Raw genomic sequence first — 25,985 nt, forward strand, 5'->3', positions numbered from 1 at the left:
GTGAACACTTCTCTTAATCAGTGTCAACTGGATTCATGAAGTGGTCTAACTCTGCCTCTCATCCTGCAAATCTTAGCAAAGACCTCTCTCATTGTGCTGGCTTCCTTGTCTCTTGATAAAAATGGCTGTTTGACTAGTGTTAGAAGAGTGAACAAGTGAATAAGTAAATGGATGGATGGATGGATGGATGGATGGATGGATGGATGGGTAATGGATTATTCATGAATGAATACATGGATAGCTATATAGATGGAATATGAATAGGTGGATAGTTTGGTAGACATATAAATGGATGGGTAAATGAGTAAATGAATGGGTTGGTAGATGGATGAATAAGTGGGTAAATGGATGAGTTATAGATTAATGGATAGGTGGGTAGGTGGATACAGAGTGTATTAAATACATGGATTGGTGGATAGGTGAATGGATAAGTAGGTGGATGAATAGATGATAAATGAATAAATGGGTAGATGAATAGGTTATGAAGTAATGGCTAGATAGGTAGATTTTTAGGTTAGATGGGTTAGTAGATATATAAGTGAATGAAAAGATGAGCAAGTAGGTAGATGGGTAGATTGGTCAATGAGTGAATAGATAAGTAGATGAACAAGTGCGTTGATAGATGGATGATGGATGGATGGACGGATGAATGGATGGACAGACAGTGCATGAGGGAACAGTGATGAGCAGTAGATGACTGGAGGATCAGGCCAACAATGGAAGGTACTAAATTATCAAGTCACATACTATGTCAGGGGGAATAGAGTTAGATTTGGAGTTTGAAGCCTGGGACCTGCCAAGCCCAGTCACCCTATCTGAGTGAGCTGTTGGGCCCCTATTCTACTTCCTTGTGTCCCCTATGTTCTGACACTAAGTCTGTAACCATAGGCTCAAGTTCTAGTTTCTTTCCACATACACACAGCCACCCACATATCTCAACTTGCAGAGTGTTTGATGAGTTCTTTTCCACGAAAAAGCTTATTCAAGTCTGGAACCCACCAGCTCTCCTTGGTTCATCAGAAAGGGGAGGGGCCTCCTTGCCCAAGATCCATGAAGAGTACGGTATACTGCAGGCCTTGAAATTACACAGCCTCCACATTCTCAAGGGCAGGTTCTTTCTGCATGCCACAGCCACACTGGAAGCTGCACAGTTTCTGAAATATGGGTTCCACGCTCTCCCTTTTCAGTCACCAGCTAGGCATCCACGGATAAGCAGACCCCTAGGAATCAAACCAAGAGGCTAACTTTCTGTTTGTTACTTTTCTCGACAAAGTTTTTCTGTATAGCCCTGGCTGTCCCAGAACTTGCTCTGTAGACTAGGCTGGCCCAGAACTCAGAGACCTGCCTGCCTCTGCCCCCTGAGTGCTGGGATTAAAGGTGTGTGCTACCATGCCTGCCTCCAAGACGCCAACTTTCAAGTCTTTGGAAAGTGAGAGAAGCAAGCAACCATGCCAGCAAGCTTTTTCACCATGGTAATACCTAGTTAGTGCAATGCTGGCTCATGAACCATTGTTCTCTTCAGGAAGAATCCCCCCCCCCATTCTCCCCACAGCTTGGGAATAGGCTCCCTATATTCAAACAGGGCCTGGATCAACAGTAACTCTAAATCACGGAAGCAGCTTCAGGGGCTACACAGCCAAGGAGGCACCCTTCCTTGGGCAGCTTCTAGCATAGAGCCATGTGGCAGGAGAGTGGGCAGAGCCATCTGCACACAAACTCTCTCTTGATTGCATGGATGTATTCCCTAGGGCCAGAGATATTCCCTGGGTATAGCTGCACAGCCACCAACCGAGTGTAATGAAAAGGAGCTCAGAAGTGACCTTCTAATCACCTGGGCTCCCCTAGGCAGACTGCTGGCTTCTGCTAGCTGGAGAAAGGTGCCACCAAGCACAAGAAGTTAGGACTGCTGGAGAGGGGGAGGAGGCAGTCCTGGACCCACCCTTGCCCCCTGCTTCCTCCACTGGGTGCCTTTTTGAAGAGATGCGGTAACTCCCTAAAATGCCCTCCACATGGGCAGAATGGTGCACCTAACAGATGAGATGCTGCCTGTGCTGTTTGCACAGTAGGTAGTGAACAGGGAGCAGTGCACCCTTTGTCCAGTATGGAGGACTGGACCCGTGGGGTTTCGTCATAAAGTGAGGCAGCCCTGACCTGCCTCTCTAAGAACCTTAGGGGAGAAGATGAGGCCACAGAGAGTGGCATTAAGCAACACGGTCTCCGCCATTCCAGTCTCCTCAGGGTTCCCAAGAAAAGAGGAGAGTGGGAATGGAAGGAGGAGGGATTTGGGGTCTGGATCCTCTCTGTTGCCGGGTCCCTGCTGGAGGAGCATCCACAGACTCTGATAGCTGGCTTCAGTGAAACTGGCCTCCCCGGACTCCAGCACAGCTGCACTCAGAAGAGGTGGAGCCCGGCGCTCAGCAGCTAGCAGAACTGACAACCACACTGCTTACACCAGCTAACTGCAGCCAATTTTAGACCATAACTTTTAACATAAAAAAGAATAAATTAAAAGGTATGTGAATTAAGGTCTGAAAGACACAGGTAGAACCTAAGAGCCTAGGCTGGGCTGAGGGTCCCAGGTGGCTATGGGTGTACAGGCTCCAAAGCCCTCAGGTGCCCACCTCCTTCCCACTCTAGCCACCGCAGCCTAGGCCTTGGCATGCCACTGACTCCAGTGCCTGCTGGAGTGGAGTCTCCCTCCACGCTGGCGCTTGATCCTGTGGGGCTTCATCCTGCTCTGGCCCTCAAGGCTTCCCTTCCTACAGTTCACTGGCTGGTGGCCCAGTGCCCCTGCATCCTTCCTTTCACCAAGGGGTTTCCAAAGATCAGACTTGGGTTGTCAGGCTTGACGATAAGCATTTTTACCTGCTGAGCTCTGTCACTGACCCCGCAATGCCCCCAGATCTCATAAGCACAATTGAAACAGGGCTGCTGAATGTGTCAAGATGCTCCCCATCCAACTGGCTTCTGAGAACACCTGGGGCATCCTGGTCCTGACCACTTAACGCCAGAGCCCAGCCAGCCTCCCCTGTGGGCTAATGCTATCAACAGCTCCAGCCACTACTCAACAGTACCACCCATAGCAAACCTGGGCTGCCTGAACACCCCTTACCAGCAGGCCGAGCCCATGGCAGATATGCCCCAGAAAACTTTGAGAGCTATCCAGTGGTTCCACTGTGCCCAGCCTGGGTTCGTGAACAATACGCCTGACTTTTCAGAACATGGAGAATCCCCAGTGAGTTCCTACTGGTCTGTCTCCCAAGAAAGCTCTCCAGTACAGTCTCGCCCCTTCCTTCAGCGGCACCCTGTCAATTCATCTAGCCACAATTTTCATTGAGGTAGCTCCTCCTCTAGGAATCCCCCCAGCCCTCCAGAGAGGCTCACAGCCCACATAAAGTCCCTTCCTTCCCCAATGCCCAGGGTCGACCACTCCCCTAACAGGGAGAGGCTAGACTTGACTCCTTGAGTCTACAAGATCAGGATGGGGGCCTGTCCACCCCCACTGAGTGACCTGCCCTGTGGGTAATGTCACTTGTGGAGACCCCAACCCCAGCCCTGCTGAGGAGTAAGAAGCTAACTTCCTCCTTCCAACCTCTTAGGAGCCAGCAGCCTCTTGAGGGGCTGAGACCAAGCACCATCATGCAGGGACCTGAACCTCAAACACTCTGGAAAGGAGAGAGTAGATTCAGATCCACTTGATTGTGAGTTTGATAGTTTATTGTGGTGCTGGGGATAAAACCCAAGGCTTCATGCATGCTAAGTTCATGTTCTACCACTGAGCTAAATGCCCAGGCGTGTGTGTGTGTGTGTGTGTGTGTGTGTGTGTGTGTGTGTGTGTGTGCGCGCGCGTGCGCGCACGCATGCCTGTGCATGAGCACGTGCAAGAGGAGGGTATGTACATGTGGTGCCACTGGAAGCCAAGAGAGAGCATTGGACTCCCTGGAACTTGAGTTACAATCAGTTGTCAATGCTGGCAACCAAACTTGGATCCTCTGCAAAAGCAGTACGGACCCTTAACCCATCTCTCCAGCCCTACAATGAATATCTTCTGAAGCTGGTTTGGTTTGGTTTGGTTTGGTTTGGTTTGGTTTGGTTTGGTTTGGTTTGGTTTGGTTTGGTTTGGTTTGGTTTTGTGGTGAGGAGGGTTGGAGAGATGGCTCAAGGGTCAAGAACATTGGCTGCTCCTCCAGAGAATCCAGGTCCAATTCTCAACACCTACATGGTGGCTCACAACTGTCTGTAACTCCAGTTGCAGGGGAGCCAATACTCTTTTCTGGCTTCTATGCCCACCAGGCATGCACTTGGTCCACAGACATCCATTCAGGCAGAATACCCCTACACATAAAATAAAAATAAAATAAAAATAACCAGGGGGAGGGGGCAAGGGCCAGCAGATAAAGACGCTTACCAACAAGCCTGATGATCTCTGGGACCCATGTCATGGAAGGAGAGAACCAATTCTTGCAAGTTGTCCTCTGGCCTCCACATGTGTGTTATGGCATATGCCATACACACAGACATATATGCAAATGAGACCTTTCCCAGTCAGTGTCCTCAAGCAAGAAGGAACCTAGAAGCAGTAGAGAGCAGAGCCCCAGGGGTGCTATGGACCTGGGCCTTGTGTCAACAACATTTGGCTGGAGCAGACCCAGGGACTCCCTCTTTCTTGGCTTCTAACCACCTTCCAGTCTCTGCATGTGCAGCCCCCTGGACCATCTCCTCTCTACCTTCAGCTCCAAGGGCCAGCCAACACTATATTTTGTGGTTAATCCATAGTGCAGATCAGCCACAACCTCCCAGATTCCTCTGAGTGACTCTAACTGAAGTGTAAGCTGCCATCAACTGCCTGATCAAGATGCACGCTCTGGCCTCCTATAGCCACCTCTCTCTGGAATACTGTTTCAACACTCTCTGGAGGGCATAGGCCAGTTTTTCCTAGAGAGAAAAGGCCACGCCTCTCTTCAAGTAGCAAAGCCAGGGCTGGGGCTCTTCTAAGATGAGCAGATGTCATCTTTGGATGAGTAGTGTAAAACCCCTGGAGGGCATGGAAGAAGTTGGCTTGGCCCTGGAGAAAAACCTGAGCCAGGTCATCTTGGAGCTTCATGCACTGAGTTCTGCCCATACAGACCCACATCTCTGTTACAACCTGGAGGAAGAGGTGAAGCTCTTCTAGAAGATGGATGACCACCTGGCCAACCTCTGCTGACTGGCTGGGCCACAGCCAATGCACACTGGCATGCTCCAGCCATGTCTGAGCTAGTATCTGAGGGACTCGTTCTCAAGTGTGACTAGGAGGTCTCCTGGCTTTTCAAGAGGCTCCCTCCTCTACTCTGCAACGGCCAGCATCAGGACCTCCACCTGAACCTCTCTAGCCACTAGGAAGCTTTGGAACTGCCCCACAGCCACTCCCAAGCCCCTGACCAAGTAAGGATAAAGCTTTTTATTCAGGAAAAAGAGAGGCAATAAAATTGGGAGTCAGAAGAGAGCTATCAAGCAAGCGGCCTGTGGAAGAGCACTCTCTTCACTCCCCTCAGCACAACACCCACCTCCACGGTGGCTCCCATGCGGGCAGGAACACCACACTGAGAAGCCAAGGCACACCTTATTGCTGGTAACAGCTTGACCAAGAGAGACATAGGTGTCCCAGCAGCAAGGCCTGGACATCAGTATGTGGCAGGAACTTTAACATGTGTTCACCAGTGCCAGCTCTCCTCAAAGGATGTGGACATCCCACTGCAGGTCTGTGCAGTTTAACTCACTAATTCATATCTGTCCACCGGTTCTTTTCAGCCATCCATGCATATTTTCCTGTGTTCAGGGGACCACACACAGCACTCCAAGAGAGCCCGCATGTGCTGCTGGATTCCAGCCTCTGCAGACTGCAGGGATCCCCACACACACTTAACCCTGGAGGTTGTTCCTAATTTGTAGGGACGGAACTTCCAGTGGAGCTGGGAGCCTCTGGGATGACTGGACATACTTCCTGTGGGGAAGAGTCTTGTTCCCTGCATACATGTGGCTGTCTGTCTGTCTGTGTGTACAGCTCAGAACTGCTCTAGGCCGAGTAGACAGCATCCTCTGCTTCAGGATGCAAACACACTAGTCTTCACAGTGGCTGAGGTCTCGCTGACATCTGCAATCCAGCAGGCCTACTGGAAGCTCCTGGCCACGGTTAGACCATGCCTGCTTGGATCCCTGGATTCCATCAGTTAGTCGTGCCTTCACCCAGCGTGGCTTCAGCAACTAAAAATCTACAGGTGCAGTAAAAGCTCACTTCCTGATGGAATACATACAGCCACTGGCAACGGCTGGCCCTGAAACACCATTTAGAGACAAAAAAGAGTCCCAGACATTTAATAGTCATGTTAACAATGCATTACTGGAAAGTAAATTCACTCTGACAGCATCCCAGCCAGCAAGAGGCAGGGCCCCGCCAATGGCCCACTGGCCATAGAGCCATCATTCAGCTCATGACTCAAGGAGACAGGCTTGCCAAGGGGTGGCACATGTGAACACAGCATAGCCCTGGCTCAAGGCTGTGGACAACAGGCCTCCACCAAGGAGAGCCCATGAAATTTTAAAGGTGTCCTGCTGTCTGCCAAAGAGTGTCATTTTAACTGGCAGGCAAGCAGTACTGCTGCTGGACTGGAGCTAGGCTGTGTTACAGGGACTGCTATTCTTCTAACCTCCCTTCTCCGAGACTGGGCACTCCGGCCACTCCCCTCCAAAGTGAGAAGATGCCAGGGGGTCCCCCAAACTCCTTCTCAGGCCTCCTTTACCCATATCCAGCCTTCAGTCTCCTCCCACTGCGGTCTTCCCCAGCTCAGGGCTCCTCCACGGGTGGCCTTCAAGGTAAAGTGCTTGGCCACTGGCCTGGTGGCCAGTGCCCTCCAGAAAAGACTGTCTCACACCTCCGTGCCCTTCCAAGTTGCTTTCCAGAAGTAATTTCCATGTAATGAGAACACAGCAAAACCTCATTATTTCAGACACTGCTAATTAGGGCTTTGTGATCAGCCTGCCTAAGCCGGCAGAGGCTGACATTTGCTTTCTCTATAGACACTGCAAATGAGCAGCCAGACAGGATCACCGGGACCTTTAAAAAGCCACAAGCAGTTCCCGGCCAGCGGCCATCAGCTGTCATACACAGCATTCTCACAGGGCACACTAATTGCTGGTCTGTCCTTTAGAGAAGCCCACACCCCCCAGGGTGGGGGCATCCAGTGCAGCCAGAAGTATCCCACCCAAAGAGATCTCAGGGCACTAGCATGAGGATTGTCCCCATTCCTCAGAAGGGAAATTGAGGCTTGGAGTGAAGGCTCTTTCTGAGTCACACAGTAGCACCCCTGAATATGTGCTCCTTAACATCTCCAAGCTGCCAGTGGCGGGGAGGGAGGGCTGCAGCAAGACTGGACACCCCTAGAGAGAGGTCTCACCCTCTTCAGCAGCACAATGAAAGAGTAAAGTGGTCAGGTTCCAGGTCCCCTCCAGAGCTGTCAGGTGGCCCTCTCTGGGAATTCTGTGCACATGGGACCAAAGGAGTCTTATCCATCATAAACTGTAAGGTTTCTGGAGGCCACGAAGAGCAGCAAGGGCATGGGGGCTTCCTATGAGCAAAGAGCCTGTCACTGTGGGAGATGTCCCCAAAGATCATACATCTAAGATCTTGATGGCCACATGGGGGATGGACCATGGAGAGTTACAGAGCAGGAGTCAGCTCTGAGCCTGTAGAGCCCAGGCCACACCATTTCCAAGCTTCCTGCACCACTGGATGTGGAGACAATGAGAGGGGAGAGATGAAGGGTTCGTTCCACCTTGAAAGAGACCAGTCTGCAGGAGGGATGTTTACTGGGCTGTAACCTAGGAGCATCCAGCTTCTCCTTCCCCAAGGGCCCCTCCTCTCTATGTGGAGGTTCACCCTCTACCATGGAACCCATGGAGCCTTTCCCCCTTTCTGCCCCCATGGAGGAATGAGAGATGCAACCCTGTTTACACTCATGCCCAGGTGAGAGTGGGGACTGCTGGAGCCTAGAAGGTCCTACCCATCCCAAGAGAGTCCACTAAAAGGAGCCATGTTGAGGGTGGTGAAGAACCTGGTGAGGGGCCAGATCCGAGGGAGGTACTGTGACCCCTCAGAGAACCCCACTCCCGCCTTCACGTTCCCTTTGGCAGGTGTACCTGTTGCTGCTCCCAGGGTTTCTGAAGAGACAATATAGGTAAAGGCACAACAGAGTAGGACTTGATTAGACAAGAAGGGGAGAAGATGCAAAAGAGTAAAACAAACAGAGGAAGTGGAGAGCATCATGTCCCCTGAGGCAGCCTTGTGTCCCCCAAAGCTTGATCCTTCTGTACACTCAGTCCTAAATTCTTAGGCAGGACTGAACATGGCTAGGACATAATTGAGGTTGGAGCCTTTGGGGACAAGAGCTGAGTCCATGGACTTTCCTTTATCAAGTATCTATTTTTTTTGTTTGTTTGGTTGGTGGGTTGGGTTGGGCTGAGGGTTTTGTTGTGGTCGTGGTGGTGGTGCTTGGTTGGTTAGTTGGTGGTTGGTTGGTTAGTTGGTTGGTTAGTTGGTGGTTGGTTAGTGGTTTGTTGGTTGGTGGTTGTTTTTTCAAGACAGGGTCTCTGCCTCCAGAGTGCTGAAATTAAAGGTGTGTGACACAACATTCATCTAGTTATCTATTGCATACCTACTATGCTACACATCCAGTCTAGGCCTCATGGCTCCCTGCACCCAGTGGGAGTGGGGAGCAATCTGAGAACCCTGGCCATGAATTCTGAGTGTGATGATCATAGTGGTCTTTGGGGACAGCAGAACTGTCTAAGATCTGAGCCTGCCTCATCAGGATGGAATTTACACACACACAGCCTGCCAAAAAGTACCCAGAAGAAGAGAGAAAGGACACAGAGGCAGGAAGGGAAAAGCATGAGGGACAGAAAAGGCCAGGAAGGGCAGCATTTCCGACATCAGCTACAGTGGAGAGTGAGAGGTCAGAAGGATCTTGGAGAAAGGCCTTCCCAGAGCAGCAGTGGACCAGTACTGACTTCCTGAAACTTGCCTCCCTTCTAGGACATCTTAGCCAATCCTTCAGGTCCAGCATGGTCTGCCCACAAGTCCTCCCCTCACTCCAAGGATGGGGGCCATGTCAGGGAGTGTGGAAGTTTGAGAGTATAAGTAATACTTTCCCCGTATAGCCTAACAGCCATGTGCACACTGCACCTCAGACTTTGTAAGTGAAGGCCTTTCCTCTCTTTCCCCTGACCTACCCACCTCTGAAAAACTCCACTCACATTGAATCCGATTGAGCCCCTCATTCTGGACACACACTCTCCATTGCTAGGCAAGATTCCTCCCTGTCCCAAATATCAGGAGACAGTGGGACAGCTCTGTAACAGAGACCAGGACTAGAGACAGATGACGACAGCAGTGGCCTTTTCAACCAGCTGTCTCTACCAGAAAAGGGCAAAGTCAACTGAGCTTCCACTGGAGAGGCTCACAGGGCCTGCAGGGGTAGGGCCCCTGGGGTTCCTTTTCGTGCCCAGCTGCACACCCTTGAACCCACTCCCTGGGGCTTGCTGTTATAAACTCCAGGTTTGGCCTCCACCTACACCATTTGGGGTCTGTGTCTCTGGAGCTGCCTTGCTTTCTTTTCCTGTTGCTGTGATAAAACACTCCAGCAGAGACAACTTAAAGGAGAAAAGGGTTTTTTTTACCACTTACAGTTTCAGGGCACAGCCCATCACAGAGGAGACACCAAGGCAAGCAGAAGCTTGTGGAAGTTGTTCACACAGTCAGAAGAGACCAATGAATGGATGCATGTGAGCACTCAGCTCCATTTCTCCACTCCAGTACTGTCCCAGATCCCCTGAGTAGGGAATGAGGCCACCCGCAGCAGGCAACTCTCCCAAGCTCAACAAAGTCCCAGTAATACCCCACAAGGATGTCCAGAGGCCCTTCTCCCAGGTGATTCTAAATGCAGGCAAGTTGACAGTTTATATGAACCACCACAGGACCTATGGACAGACTGTGCCTGACAGAAAAAGGGTCATATCTCTGCAGGATCCTGCAGGGTGCGGTTCTTCAGATACCCACACATCCTGGCAGTGGAGGGACTCTCGTGGAAAAGCAAACCAGGCAGATCCTGAGTCCCTGGGCTAGACTCCCCAGGTCCCTGCCAGCCAGGCATGACAGGGCTGAGAGGCCACCTGGCTTCTCTTTGTCACCAGCATCCAAAGACAGCAATATCCTCCTGGCCTAGGAATTGCCAGTCCGAAGTCCTATGCTGCTTCCATTTTTCTCGTTTCAATAATTCTTGCATCTATGTTGTGTAAATAAAATTATTCTTCTCCCCCAAAAAACCATTAGCATTGCCCGACATTAATTCCCCTGCAGTCTGTGTAATTAACTGCATGTTGCACAGGACATCAGAGGATCCACCCGCTAATCATTGCTCCCCCGCTCCACGGTCCTAATTAAATCTCCTTCCTGTTTACCCACTTACAGGATCCTCTGCAAAGATGGGAGCTGCCGGGAGAGTCACCGTAATAAATCATCACGGGGTAATTTTGAGAGGTTGCAATTCCACGTGGCAAACTCACTTCCCATTCCCATTGTCGGCGTTTCCTCACACACATCTAACTGCAGGCTGGATCTCCATGGCTAGGATGCATGCAGGGAGGCTTTGCCCGTGGTAAGGCTCAGCCCTCTGCTGCCTAGAGAGACATACCCAGGCCCTGTGACCTTGGGGAAATAACATCTCTCCACACTCCTGTCTCTTGGTTCCTAGAGGAACCTAGAATTCTGTCTTGGGCAATCCTGGGAAGGAAGAAAGATGCTGACTGTGGTAACTGGCATGCAGTAATGTTCACCAAGGAGCAGGAGTCTAAGGATGGGCAGAGGTGGGAAGCGGTGCAGTGATGTGAAGATGTGAAGATGGCTATGGCTGTCAGCCCCAGGCCCCTGAAGACTCTGAACTTTTTTCTTTTTGTTTTAAGATTTATTTATTTTATGTGTGTAAATGCTTTATTTGCATGTCAGAAGAGAGCATCAGATCACATTCTAGATGGTTGTGAGCCACCATGTGGTTGCTGGGAATTGAACTCAGGACCTCTGGAAGGGCAGACAGTGCTCTTAACTGCTGAGCTGTCTTTCCAGCCCAGACTGAACTTTCTAAGCCAGTTCCTGTGCCTGCAGTCAAGAAGGAATTGAAATCCCTAAACCCTGCCACTTGCCCTCCACCCACCAACAAAGGAAGTGACACCTTTGCTGCCACACAGCCCTCCAGATAAGCAAGCTCAGGGTAGGACATCACACTGTTTGATCAAGGCCACGGGGCCACTGCCACAGAGACAAGCCACAGCCAAAAGTGGAGAAGGCAGGTTAGGAGAACACTGTGCAGCAGGACTTCTGGCTAGCACAGGTTTCTTTCTAAGGTGTTGGAGTTTGCCTTAGCACGAGACAGGTGATGGATAGCCAGCTGTAAATAGACCCCCAAATGGTATGCTCAGTCCGCATGAACCCCCAGGGAAGCCTGGGGCCTCTCTGTGGGTCTGAAGCGCCTCTTCTCTTATTTTACTTCAGAATGCCAGGCTCCTTCTCCCGTGCACGGAACACCAGGGCTTTGGTCTGTCAGGGGGACCAGCTTGTCTCTAGAAGGCTGGGCCTTTGCCTTGGGCAAACTCTCCCTGCGTTCGCCACAGCCATGGAGATCCAGCCTGCATTGGGATGGGGTGGGGGACAGGAAGTGAGTTTGCCATGTGGAACTGCAACCTCTGAAAATTACCCCATGAGGATTTATTGCAGCAGCTTTCTTGGCAGCTCCCATTTTCACGGAGGACCCTGTGAGTGGAGTGGGCCAGAGGCCAGCAGATGCAAGTGGCCCTTAGTGTCTGCTTGGGAGACTGATGTCTCTGGAGACACAGACCTCTCAGAAGAAAAGGGGGCACGAGTTTTGAAGGTTCTGGGATGTGCCACCCTATATCCAACCAAGGCCTACCTACCACTCTTAGGCAGGTGACTAGCTTTCTTCTATTCTGGGTAACAGGGGCTGCAGCTTTGTGCCCATCCCCATCAGTAAGGACACTCAGGGCCTGCAAGCCTACAGCCCTGCAGGAAGCTTCCAGAGTTGTATGTCCAGGAGAGTGGGCCTCTGAACAGATCAAACATGATCTGCAGACTAGTCTTGTGTCCTCATCTTATTTGAGGTGGAGGTGCTAATTTAAACCAGGGTTTCTGTGATCAACTGTAAGACAGGCCGTCATATCCCAATCCCCTAGCACCTATGAATGTGACCTCAGACCTCTTTACTGGGGGGAATTGAGCTAGGATGGATCATTTCGGGCTAGACAGTAGGAATTGTGTAGTTACTGATATACTTAGGAGTCACCCAGGGGGACATTCAACACCAAAGAAAAGAAAGTCATACAAAGATGGAGCCAGGAGGAAGGGGCAGTAGAGCCAGCAGGAGCCAGAAAAGGCAGCAAAGACACCAACCTCACCCCAACTGCTGCCCAACGCCCAGGCCAACCTCTACCTGGATTTTGGACCTTAGCTGCTGAATCTGAATGTGCACTGTGACAAGACCCTGGGTTTGGTATAGTCTAGTCTAGAGGCCGTCTTCAGCTCCCCTGCCTTGGGGGAAGGGGGTGCCTCCCAGTAGAGAAAGACTAGAGCCGGAGCTCACAAGCAGCAACGCTGCAGCCACCTGGATGGCAAACTTACCTGTGCCTGCCCCATTCTCCACATGTGTATGCACCTACACGCCCTGAGTTGTCTTGTCTTTTTAACCTTTGCTCTACCAGTCACAGGAACCACGCCATCACTTCAACCTGGAAAACCAAGACAGCAAAGCAAGTCACTTGGCCACAAGCATGGCATGTCTGCTAAGTGTGACTCAAACTCAGGGACTCTATCTAGAACCATGGTGCCAAACCTCTGTCCCTCAGCACCTCTTTGCACATGGGTCCAAGGGTGAAGGCTGCCCACACTATTGGTGCCAGTGTTCTGGATCCAGGCTGCTCTTGGATGAAAACACAGGCAGTAGACCTAGCACCTGCCATCCATGCCCTCGTGCTGACAAGTTTGGTTTCAAGCCATCAACCCACTTTTACCTCTGAGCCCTCTTCCTCCATCACTTCCAGATCACCAATTCAGGGATACCCTTTCTTGGTTGTCACAGAGAGGGGGGGTCCCACAGTGGGGCCAGGTCTCCAGCGTCTCCTCCTGTTACTGTCACCAGCGCCAGCTTTAGAACTGACATAGCTGGCCTCTTCTCGCCCATCACTTCTACTTTTAATTATGACCAAATGTGAGCTGTTGAGTAATTTGATGCATTTTTGATGTCTGCAGAGATTTCATTCTAATAATGCAAACAGGAGGCTCTAATGGAGCTTAACTGGAGTCATTACTGCAGTGCAGGGAGGTCTCCAAAGTTAATGCTCTGCACGACGGTGGGTCAGGTGCTGGAGAACTGGAGACCCACAGTCATTACCCAGGCCCAGGCTTTTTGGTCCCTAGAGGGGACCGTGAAAGACTCCTTGTAAGATTTCCCAGCTGTGGTAGGTAACTGGCTACAGAGGGTTATCCAGGCAAGCTCTGTGAGACCTGCGACTGAACAGCAAATGACACACAGAATAGCTGCTGCTCACTGTCACCACAGACAAAGACCCTCCTTGCTGGGACAGACGCGTGACCCATGCCATCCTCCCCTGCCATGGGTCCCCTTTCCTTGAGAATGGCAGGTACAGAGGAAGGTGCATAGGTCCAGAGGGCCTCAACCCAGCCTTTCTGAGACTCAACTGTAGTCAGCCGACTTTCTGTTGGTATAAGAACTAACCTGGATCTTGAGGTCCTTCTAGTAATGGTCTCTTGCTTGGTAGAGTATTCAGGCCTCACCAGTATCTCATGGCAAGGAGTAGGAAAGCTGTGAATGTCTGTTTTGTTCCCCCCCCCTACCTATAAATCCACTGGGACTGTATTGTGATGACTTCAACCTAATCCTAACCTTCTCACAGAGAACCTCCTCTGCAGTCTGTAGCAGGGTTAAGTTCCCATGCTCCTTTCCTTACAAGATCATGAGCAATGTGTGATGTTTAGATTTAATGTCAATTTGCCACAATCTGGAGCCACCTGGGAAAAGAATGTCAATACAGGATTATCTAGATCAAGTTGTCCCACGGGAAGGTCTGTGGGTGACTGTCTTGATTATGTTAATTAATGTGGGAAGACCCAGCCCACTGTGGGCAGTGCCATTCCCTAGGCAGGGGTTTCTAGACATGAAAGTGTAAGAGAGGGGGCTGACCACTAACAAGCATTCTATGTGTTCTGAACTGTGTGTGTGACTGCCTGTGTCAGGTTCTAGTCTTCACTTCCCCTTGATGGTGGACTGAACCCTAGAATTGTGAGACTAATAAAACCTTTCTCTTTTAAAGACGCTTCTGTCAGGGTGTTTCACCAATACAGCAGGGAAGGAAACTAGGACAGTCCTGCTGAAGAGGCCCTCCCAGCTCAGAGGCAGGATGCACACATCCCAGCCCAGACAGCTCCACACAGAGCCCTCTTCAAAGACGTCTTTCCCTCCCTCTAGAGGCCATGCATCTTCCGAGGCCTCATGGTGCCTGCCACCCCTCCATGTGACCCAGCCAGGATGCTGCTAGCCGCATCCCAGATTCTATGACACTCTGGAGGTGACCAGGTGGCCCCAACAACTTCATAGCCCATCACAAACAGAGGCTGAAGAGCTAACACAGCCCTAGGGAAGGTAGAAGTCTGTTACCCGCTCATGTACTGTAAGCCTCAACTCCCTCCATGAGCTTCTGCTGCAATTTCCTGCAGAGCCAGCCTTCCAAGAGGATCCAAAAGCTCATGGCTGCTTCCAGGCTAGCCATGCTGTCAGTCAAGGCAGTCATGAAGAAGAACTCATCCGCACATGCTGCTCTAACAAAACACCCAAGGCTGGGCAGTTCGCCAAACACCAACTTCAGGGCACAACTAAGGTGCCTGCAGGTTGGGAGTCTTGCAGGAGCTTCACTCTTCTCCCAGGGGGCCACTCTGTTGCTTAGCCCTCCAGAAGGGAAAACTACAAGGCAAAGGGCAGTAGAGGAGGCGATCTCAACATATGTTGAATATCTTTCATAAGGATGCTAGGCTTCATGGTGTGTGTGTGTGTGTGTGTGTGTGTGTGTGTGTGTGTGTGTGTCTTTGTGTCTGTGTCTGTCTGTCTGTCTGTCTGTGCAAACTCATGTGGAGAAGGGAATAAAGAGGGAAGCAGAGGGGAGGGGAGAGGAGAGGAAAGAGAAGAGAGGGCATAGGAAGGGAAGTGAAGAGAAGGAAAAAGAACAAGGAACAGAGCAAAGCCATGGTTGTTTGGGTTTGAGATTTTTGTTTCTGATTTGTTTTGCAGTGTTAGGCATGGAACCCAGAGCTCGTGCTTTCTAGATGCAAGAAACAAATCGGGAGTGGTTTATTTTCAAACTACAAGTCCCTTGAGTCAGCTCAGGTCCTGTTCTAGATAAGCAGGAAACATTGGAAGCCTGAGTAAGCTGCTCCCACTCAAATACTGTTAGGCCACCCCACCCCACCCACAAGGCTATACATTTAGAGCAGAAAATTAGGAACAGCCACACTTGGTGAGACATCTGCAGGCATGACAAAAAGGTCACACATCTGATAAACTTTAAAGTAAGCAGAAGGGCCACTTGGGAGGCAGAGGCAGGCCGATCTCTGTGAGTTCAAGGCCTGTTTGCATTACATAACTTCAGGCCAGCCAGAGCTGCATAGTGAGGCCCTGTCTGAAATGACAAATAAAAAAATTTAATTAAAATAAAGAGGATATAAAATTTAGAGATGAGGACTGGAGAGTGGCTCATCTGTTAAGAGCACATGTTGCTCTTGCAGAGGACCTGTGTTCAGTTCCCAGCACGCTCACAGGGGCTGACAACCATCTACAACTCAGTTCCAGGGCATCCAATGCCCTCTTCCAGCCCTTTGGGCACTGCTTGCACATGGGGCACAGACATTCATACAGGCAAAAAAACACACTTTTGGGGTTTTTTTTAATTAAAAAGTAAAATGCAAAGATGAATTTACACTCTGTTTTTGTTGAGATACAACTGTAAATAACAGAAGGAAAGGTGAGACACGGGTTACATGTAAGACTGTGCCCTCTTGATTACTCAGTCATAAGAAAGGGAGAAAGAGGCCTGCATTCAGGGGTATGAAACTGCTCTCTGTGCTCAGTCAGCCCATCATTCTGGGGTGGCAGGAGGCTTTGCAAAGTCGTGAAACAAACTGCCTCACATTCGCTGCTCTGAGTCTCCAGTGCTCTTATTATGGAGCAGCAATCTTGGTTCCTCACACTAGGGGAGCCAAGCCTTCATGGAACTCGGAACTCTCGTTACAGCATTTCCTGGCCAGCACCATATCCACCCACAGAACTCCTCCATCTCCCAAAGGAAAACTGTCCCCCACTGAACCCCGATGCTCCATCCTTCCCCACTCTCTGGAATTCCCATCCCAAAGCCTTCTCTCTCCATGGGGCTTAAGACTCTGGGGATCATGAGTGAATGCTGTGGCATTCGTCTTGGTTCATCTAGGACCCATGAAGGAGCCCCAGTTCCTGCACTGGGTCCACTGCCCACTCACATGTCCATTAATGATGGGTAAATAAAACAGCCCATCACAGCCAGGTATGGTGGAATGCACCTTTAATCTCAGCACTCAGGGAGGCAGAGGCACGCAAATTGCTGTGAATTCAAGCCTAGCCCAGTCTACAAAGCAAGTCCAGGACATCCAATGCTACACCTATCTCAGAAAAGAAAGAAAGAAAGAAAGAAAGAAAGAAAGGAAGGAAGGAAGGAAGGAAGGAAGGAAGGAAGGAAGGAAGAAAGAAAGAAAGAAAGAATATCCCACCACACAGTGGATGAAACACTGACAAAGCTAGAAAGGAGGTCCCCACATGACTTACAGTATGGTCAAAACTGAGGCTATGGAGGCCGGTCTCCAAACAATGGACCCACAGCACTCACTTATGGTGCCCAGTGTCATAAGCCCCATGCAGGCAGAAGACTGAAATGGGAAGTCCAGAGAGTGGGGAAAGCTGGAGCATCAGGGTTCAATGGGGAGCAGTTTCCCTTTGGGAGATGGAGGAGTTCCGTGGGTGGATAAGGTCGTGGCTACGCAATGCTGCAACTAGAGCTAAATGCATTGGACTCTGAGATTAAAAAAGGTTAGGACGGGGTTGGGAGTGTAGCTCAGTGGTAGAGTGCCTCCCTAGCAAGCACAGGGCCCTGGGTCCCATCCCCAGCACATCATAAAAAGGGGGTTAGGATGCTAGGCCTCAAGTCTTCTAGGGACAGATCTGGAACAAGAGCACAGTTGGGGGAGTAAAAGTAACTGAATTCAAGAAAGAACTGATTTACTGTAAGAGCATGTGTTGGCTATGAGGATTGCCCGGCAAAGTTCACTCTAACAAGGCAGTGCTGTCCTGTCCGACACCCTACCTGCTACGGCAACTGTTGCCGGTGTTTGCTGATGAGTTTTCCGCACAGACACTCACCGCACAAGTCAGGAACACAGGAAGGCTTATGGGACAGCCTGCATGGTGGAATGGGGTGTGCAGGGCCTGGGAAGTGGAGGTCAGGAGGTCAGCTGCTGGTCAGCATCAAGGCTGCTTTGAGCATGTCACTAAACACTTGGAAGGGAAGCAGAGAAGATGACTTCTGCTGTCTGAAAGGACAGTAAATGTGGCCATGCAGGGTCACAGGACCTCTGCTGGCCCCTGACCTTCCACACCCTGCAGCCTGTGGGTAGCAGAGTGGAACCAGCAAATCACTCTTGGTTGTATGAGCAAGTGGGCTCTCTGGCCATCAATAAATGATGAACGGTTGCCACAGCAACAGCCCCGGCCCAGATTTCATCTCTTGGAGATTCAGACAAGCTCTAGCAAGACTATAAAACACCAAGCTGGAAGGGAAGGGGCATCAGCCTCATGCCTGGTACTGGAGAGACCCTCAGGGCTCAGAGTGTGGGACTGACATGGTTCTGGTGAGTCTTGAGTCAGGAGGGAACAGAGGGACAGATCTGGAACAAGAGCACAGTTTGGGGAGTAAAAGTAACTGAATTCAAGCTCGGGCTTTGGCTTCTTCAAGTGTGCTCTGTTGTCCAGGTCACCTGGTCCCCTCCCTTCTCCCGGCACAGCCTCGGAGGCTCCAGGCCTTTAGGTACAGGTGTTCCACTAGGAGCTTCTGCCAGGCTCTGTGCCCAGACTGCACTTCCATCACCTGTAATACAGAGGGGGAAACTGTACCACAGCAGTCTTTTGAAAGAATCAGGGTTACATTCATTTATTAATTGATTGCATGCATGTGAGTGTGTGTGTTGACACATGCACACCACATATGAGGAAGTCAGAGGACAACTTGTGGGAATCAGTTCCCTCCTTCTACCATGTGGGTCCCAGAGTATGCTGGTTTTTTTTTTTTTTTTTTTTTTTTTTTTTATCAATTTGACACAATCTGGGTTCATCTGGGAAAAGAAAACCTCAATTAAGAAAATGCCTCCGTCAGATTGGCCTGAAGGCAAGCCTGTGGGCATTTTCTTGATAAATGGGAGGGTCCAGCCCACTGTGGGCAGTTCCACCGCTGGGCAGGTGGTGTTGCATAAGGCCCTGGGCTGTATAAGGAAGCAGACTGAGGAAGCCATAGGGAGCCAGCTGCCTCTGTCCTGGAGGTTCTGAGCTTTGGGATGTTGTGGGTCTTTCTGTGTTCCTCTTCCTGCTTCTGGAAGCTTGTGGGTTTCATCCAATGTGGACATTTATTGACTCTTATTTCTGCTGCCTTCACCCTTCTCCCTACCTTCTCTTACCTCCTCCTTTTTTTCTCCTTCCTGTTCCCTCCTCCCTCCTTCCTCTTCCTCCCTTCCTCACTCCTTCTCCCAGCCTCCCCCTAGTACAGACTTAACTAAGCACGTTATTCCAGGGCTCTTGAGGCTTGTTCAGGGTCTGAGGCTCATGCTCCTGTAGTTCACTGGCAGGTCTTCTATCCTGTGTCTTTACCTCTATTAACCTTTGTTTTAATTCAGGGTTTAATCCCATCTGTTGCACGTCTCATCTCAGACACTGAAACTCACCCCAGAACTTTGCTTTGACTCTCCTTTCATTCCCACATTCCACCAAACATGGTCCCTCAAGCTTTCCTAATGCATGGCAAGTGGTCACAGCAGCGTCTTGACATCGCTGTATGCTTGCCTGAGCACCTGTGCCATCCTCAGTCAGTCTGAGTAAACCAGTTGCTTTTCTTCTCCTTCTGGGTCAGATTTTCTCACTGGTTGATAAATCTTCTATTGAATGTCCAATGTTGCTGGGTGTTGTTTTTATTCACATAAATTTGCTGGAACTCTGTTTGGGAGTAAGATAGTTTTGAAACAGCTGGTTCCTTTGGACCTCACTTTTAAACTGAGTTATCCTCACAACAGAAGCAAAGGCCTGACATGGACACTGGAGTCAGGAGCATCCTGGGGCATCCTGGCCTGATAGTGCTAACACTGAGCCGTTCCCTCTAATGTGTTCTGAAGGTTGAGTTTGTCCTCGCAGTAGACAGTGATGGGTGTCTGAGTCCACACTGCTTGGAAAGGAGACACCTCACATCGCCAGAGGAGAAGCTTTTGAGGTCCACACCACTGTTCTGCCTTCTGGCTTTTATCTCTTTCTCTATGGTCCCTACATCCTGGAGTTCCTGAAAGGGTAGGTGCACCAGCTAGAGAAAGTTCTCTGTAACCCAGACTTCAGGTAAATCACTCCCAGATGGACCAGAGAGGGTGTGACAGTCAGACAGGTCCTGAGCTGAGGATATGAATCTGTGAGGAAACCAGAACCCCCAGGGAACTGGCAGTCCATCCTATGCCCCAGCAGTCTTGCCAGGCCAGGGCAGGGAGGAGGACAAGTGTCCCAGAGAGAAGAATGAAGAGTGGGAAGGAGAGCCACTTCTCAATAAGCATGGGCTCTTAATACTGTTATACCTTCTGTCCTGCTGCCATGGTGGCTGATATTGGAGATGGAAGAAAGAGAAGCCCATGTCAGTCTCTCCCACCTCCCCAGCAGACTGTGCCACCAGGGTACCATAGTAGCTATTGTGGACACAGGACCTGGCCACTTCTCCCCAGCCTGCTTCTCATAGTCTCCTCAGTGACCATGAGTCCCAAAAGAGACAAGCCACCAACCTGCAATCCATAGAACTCCTTGATAAAAAATTTACCTTGAGGCCATGAAATGTTTAAACACCATATTTCACTACTAATGAGGGAGACAGAGCCAGCACCTCTGAGAAAGACTTTCCATGACATTTTATAGATCAAAGCTATAGAATAAAATAAATATGACCAAAGATGGCTGTGAGGAGGCATTCTGTCCAGAAAAGCACTCAGACAAGGGGGTAGAGAAGGTGGGGTTTGGAGTCATTAAGGCTCTTCCACCCTAGCTCAACCAGCACCTAAGGTAACCAGGAGGGAGGGAGGGTCCCGGCCTGTCTCCTCACACTCACTTGGTGAGAACTGCCTCCTACCATGAACCCCCCAGCCTCCTTTCCACTCCTAGAGAAAGAAACGAGGTCCCTGGAGCACCCATGACATGATCAAGGTAGGGGACCAGCTTGGTGAGACCAGGACTCAGTCTGTGACTCCAAACCAACCTCCAGAGTTAGCACAGTGGTAACACATTGGAGGATATAGGGACACTGAGGTCTGGCTCCCACCCTCCCTGGAATAACCTATCCACATGTGGTACACATGGAGTTCCAGAAAAAACATGGAACATGCTGACCACAAATCAGCCTCCTCCTCCTCCTCCTCCTCCTCCTCCTCCTCCTCCTCCTCCTCCTCCTCCTCCTCCTCCTCCTCCTCGTAGAAGCCACCAGGTGAGCTGATGATAGGTCTCCAATATGGCAGCTTTACTATGTGAGGAGAATGTTCCAAAGCTGCCTCCAGCCAAGACCAAACACAGAGTTGAGCTATAGGGAATCTTGCAAGGTGTTATGGGAAACAGAAAAGGAGCAAATGCCTTTCAAATGGCAAGCTTGAGAAGACCCAGGAAAACATTCTGCAAAAGAAAGTGAGGGAGCATGCACAGGTCACTGCTTCCCCTGGGACGCTTGCCCATCCATCCATCCTCCTCTGAGCACCTCTGGAGGGCAGTATGTGCAGCCCTTGCCCTCCTGTGCTCCATGGAGGGTGAGGCTGAAGCTCACCTGTTGCAGGTGCCACCTCAGCCCTCCCTTTGCCCATAAATCTGCGCCACACTGGAGTGGCCACGACTGGGCCACTTCCCAGAAGCAGCAATGGGCCCCTGAGTTGCCATCTCCAGAACAGTCCCAAGAACTGACACTATACTGAAGAGAAGAAGCACCTGTAACATAAAGCCCTCTGCCTTGGGGAGTGTCACAATGGTCCTGCCAAAGCCCTCAGGCAGACCTAGTTTCCACCAGTCCATGAGAGCAAGTGCTGGGCACTGCATGGGGCAGGAATCCAGGCCCACATGTGCAGCTAGCAACTGTGCCAGGAGCCAGGCAGCCCGTGGGCTGCAGCGAGCTTGGGGAAGGAGAGGATGAGGCAGATGGCTCGTGGGAAGACTGGTGGCACCACCCCCATGTGGGCGGTACACGCAGATTTCTCCTGGTGCTATCTCCTCCGCACCAGATCAGGAGATGCCACGGGAGAGCGAGTTTGGCACAGAGGATGAGCCTGCAGCCTCTCAGTGCCACCCTGGCTTCAAGGAAGATTAAGTGCATACTTACACTCAGCACGGCCCCACAGACTCTCAACACCCTGTCCTGACCTTGGCCTGTCCTTCACATGTATGGCCCTGCCCATCACTTATCTTTCACTCAGCAGACTGTTCCTATGGGAGAGCTGAAGCCTTCCCACTTCGGGGCTCTTCCCCACAAACCCAGCCTTAGAAACGTGTTTATACAATAAGAGGATGGATGGATGGATGGATGGATGGATGGATGGATGGATGGATGGATGGATGGATAAATGGATGGATGGATAAATGGATAGATGGGTAAATGGATGGATGGATGGATGGATGGATGGATGGATGGATGGATGGACGGATGGATAGGTGGGTGGGTGGGTGGGTGGATGGATGGTGAGTGAGTAGATGAATAAGTGGAAGGATGCATGGATAGGTAGATAGATAGAGGATGGGTAAATGGTGGATGAGTGAAAAGATAGATGAGTGAATGGATTTGTAGGTAAATGAATGGCTACATATGTGGATATTATTAGACAAGTAGACAGTGGATAGGGTGGACGGGTAGACACATGAACGGAGATGAGCGGATGAATGAATACACAGGTGGTTCAAATGGATGGCTGGAGAGAGGATGGTACAGGGTTACACAGTGAGGTAGACATGGGTGTATGTACTTGGCCCACAGTGGATGAACACAGGGACAGGACAGGACCTGGGTATGAGAGCCAAGGCTGGAGGTCTGAGAACTGAAAGCCCAGGGAGGAGGGACCATTTGCCAAGCAGAGCAAGAACAGGAGTAATTAAGCTCATGTGCACTTCCCAGCAGCCCCAGCAGCCCCGGCTTCATTAAGGTGCTGGCCAGGGAAATCTCATCAGAAATAGAAATTGAGGTTTGAGCTGCTTCCAGCTGCATTCTCCAGTTCCAACCTAACCACAGCCCAGGGTGGCCCTGCCCACAGAGTCCAGAAGTGAAGCAGTTGTGCACCCAGAGCAAAAAGTGTCCCTACCTGGATGACAGCCACAGCCTTCTGAGGCCCTAATTGTCCTCTCACTCTGGGAAAACCCAAGAACACAAATGCCAAGAATTTCTCACAATGCCCAGCTTGAGGCTACTCAGAATCATGTTCTGTGACCTCAGCCCACCACCAAGGCCCAGACATGTCTGTCTGTCCTTCCTCAGATCCAAATGGACTTTGATACCCAAACATGTTTCCTGTCCACATGTCCCACCTGTGTGAGTCCCACAGAAGCTTTTAGTCAGGTTATCATGGCCTCAACTTCCTCATGCAGCTCACATGAGGTAGTGGTCCCAGCAGTGCCTTCCCAGGATTAGGGGCCCAAAGCATGTAGCTGATCTGACTTGAGATCACCAGAGGCATCTGGACAAAGTCACATGTATGGCCAACACCAACACCCTGGCATCTGAGACCTACAGTACCAAAAGCCTGCCCGGGAAACCTGTAGCATCTGGACACAGGTCCCCAGTCCACAAACCTTGTGCTCTCCTCACTTTATAGGTAAGGGGAGCAAACCACATTTTACAGGTAAGGAAGGCCTCTGCATAGAACTGAGTAACGCCCAGGTGAATGCTACAGGACTGAGGCGGCACAGGTGGCCTTCCCAATGCCCAGTGCACCAAGACTCATCAGGACTTCCAGCCTGTCTCCCCGATGCTGTGTGACCTGAACCAGCACCTTCCCCTGCCTGGGCCATACTGGTACCTTCACCAGAGGAGGGATGGAGAGGAGCCCCTCCGAGCCCACTCAGCACAGTCTCGTCTGTTCAGCAGTACCCAACATTTCTGAACCTCTCTGAGTTCATGCCCATGTACCCAAAGAGACAGCACCAGAACCTTCCCTACAATGCGAAAGGAACAAAGGCTGTTTTATGAGCAAGAAGAGAACTTGGAGCCAGCTGTGGAATTCTCTGCTTAGTGACCCAGTTTCTCAAAGGGAGGGGAGGGGATTCGTGTCAAGTTGGAACAAATTAAAATACATTTGTCTTTCATTCGGAAGGAGTCCAGCGCAGCAGGGGAGCCAGGCACGGCCTCATTCCAGCATGCCTAGTGCCAAGTCAATTTGCAAAGAGAAGCACGTGCCCAGCTTGGGGACACTGTGGTAGGCCCTTGGGGCAGAGCTATGGCTCGTCCCCAGGCCACTGGCAGCTTGCCATACCATGTCCACTGTGATGCTGGCCAGTGCTCCTGTATGAAGCTCTCCACCAAGTGCCTCTCCTGGGCCACCTCCCCCACCTCCCCCCATGCTGACGGAGAGGACAGCCTGCCCTGCTCAGCACTGTATCAGCCGCCCCAAGTGTCCCCAGTAATCATAGTAATAACAACACTATCACTTACACTCTGCTAGGTGTGGGCGCTGGGCCAAGCCCCACATGTGGACAGGTCATGCAGACCAGGACACCAAGGAACAGTGGCACATCAAGAGCTAGAGAAGCATTTTCATTCAGTCAGTCAGCAAACACTTCTTTTTCTCCCTTAAAATCTTTTCCATGCAATATATTCTAATAATGTTTTCCTCTCCCTTAGCTCCTCCCAGAGCCTATCTACCCTATTTTATGTTCTCTCTCTCTCTCTCAAAACAGAACAAAAACAAAAAGACAAAAAAAAATACCAAAATAAAACAAACTATCCCACAAAGAAAACATGGAATTTGTTTCGTGTTGGCCAGCTATCCCTGGGTATGGGCCTGCCCAGGTGTGGCTGGTACACCCAGGTAACACTCCATCGGAAAAACTGATTTTCACTGTTCCAGTGAGCATCAAGTGCAGATAGCATCTTGATTAGGGATAGGAGCCTGTGTCCCTGGCCCTCTCAGTGCTGGGACTCCATCTGGATTGAGCCTGTGTATGCTGCCGCAGTCTCTGTGAGTCCATGTGTACATCAGGGCTGCTTTGTCTGGAAAACACTGTTTCTTTGGAGTCACCAACCACCTCTGGTTGACTCTTACACTCTTTCCTCCTCCTCTTCCACCTAGATCCCAGCTCTATGCTTTGTTATCAGAACCATTCTGGGCTCCAGCACATGCAAAGGGCAAAGCTGTTCCCCCTGGGCTGCCTGTGGGGACTCAAAATACGAGTCATGCACAATGGGCCCCGCAGGACAAGTGAGTCTGCGGGACAAGGCTCTCCCTGGCGAAGCAGAGGTGCCAGGAGAAGCTGCCAAGCCTGGACGGGCAGGAAGGGGCATGGGGTCCTGAAAGCCCTCCAGGTAGACACTAGCCATAGCATGCCTTGAAGGCCAAGTCAGGGCTCAGAGTACCTGCAGCCATGATGTACTGTTCCTGGGACAGGATGGAGGGGCCAGGCAGCTGACATTTGCAGAGTCCCCATGGCAACTGTGTGGAGAAGGATTGGAGGGTCAAGGTAGACTGTGTGTGTCTGTGTGTCTGTGTATATATGTCTGTATATGTCTGTCTTTCTGCGTGTGTTTGTATGTGTGTGTATATGCACATACCAGCATATATGCTTATGTGTCTTAGTCTCTCTGTCATTCTTTCCCCCCCCCCTCTCTCTGCTCACTCAGTCAAGACCCTCCTGGCCTCTCCAGACCTGATTCTTGTGTCAGGAAAAGCTGTGAACCGCCACAGGGTGATGGAAACTCCTGGTCTAGACCTGTCCTGTGGATACGCCCTCATCCTGGACTACCCTTTCCTGTCTCAGGAGGACCCCACTGCCAGCCTCATCTTACCCATCTACCCCTCCAAGGTGCAGATCATCCCCTACCTTTCTTGCCCACTTGAACTCCACATGGTCTTCCTCCAAGATGTCAGACTCCGAATCAAGGCCCCTGTCCACTTCTCTGGCCCACCCACCTGCACTCAACTGCTCCTCCCAGCCTGGATCTTCTCATGAGACTATTCTCAGCCCATCAGAGCTGATCTGTATCTCAGGCTGCCCCGTGCAACGCAAGAACTGCTGATGGACCAGCCAATAGCAGTGGGACATACAAGGTGACCAGTACACCTCCCAAACAGCCCCCAAGTGATGCAACTCCCAGGAGCCAGAAAGGAGCCAGCTAAGAGCACAGAGCTTTACAAAGGGCAGTGCAGAGGCCAGGACACTGGACAAGAAGGCTGAAGAACCCACCAACCCAGCCATTCAGTGCTGAGCTGGACCTTTACCTCCAGGTTGCAGCCCCTGTTCTGTGCCCAATGGTCGCCCTATGCACATCCTGTCCACCCAGAGCTACGCCAGGGTCAGGGTCTCCAGGAAACAGAAGTACCC

At 50.9% G+C, this 25,985-nt stretch overlaps 1 long non-coding RNA gene across 1 annotated transcript in view; it reads right to left on the reverse strand.

The window, feature by feature from the left end:
• Positions 1-25,985, reverse strand: part of LOC132655860 (uncharacterized) — a 94,871-nt gene that overhangs the window by 42,413 nt on the left and 26,473 nt on the right. Inside the window, exon 3 of the long non-coding RNA XR_009593760.1 lies at positions 12,722-12,828. This is a non-coding gene — a long non-coding RNA (uncharacterized LOC132655860). The remainder of the gene's footprint in view (positions 1-12,721; positions 12,829-25,985) is intronic.

The sequence above is a fragment of the Meriones unguiculatus genome, chromosome 8 (assembly GCF_030254825.1).
Source record: "Meriones unguiculatus strain TT.TT164.6M chromosome 8, Bangor_MerUng_6.1, whole genome shotgun sequence".
In the NCBI taxonomy this organism is placed as follows: domain Eukaryota; kingdom Metazoa; phylum Chordata; class Mammalia; order Rodentia; family Muridae; genus Meriones; species Meriones unguiculatus.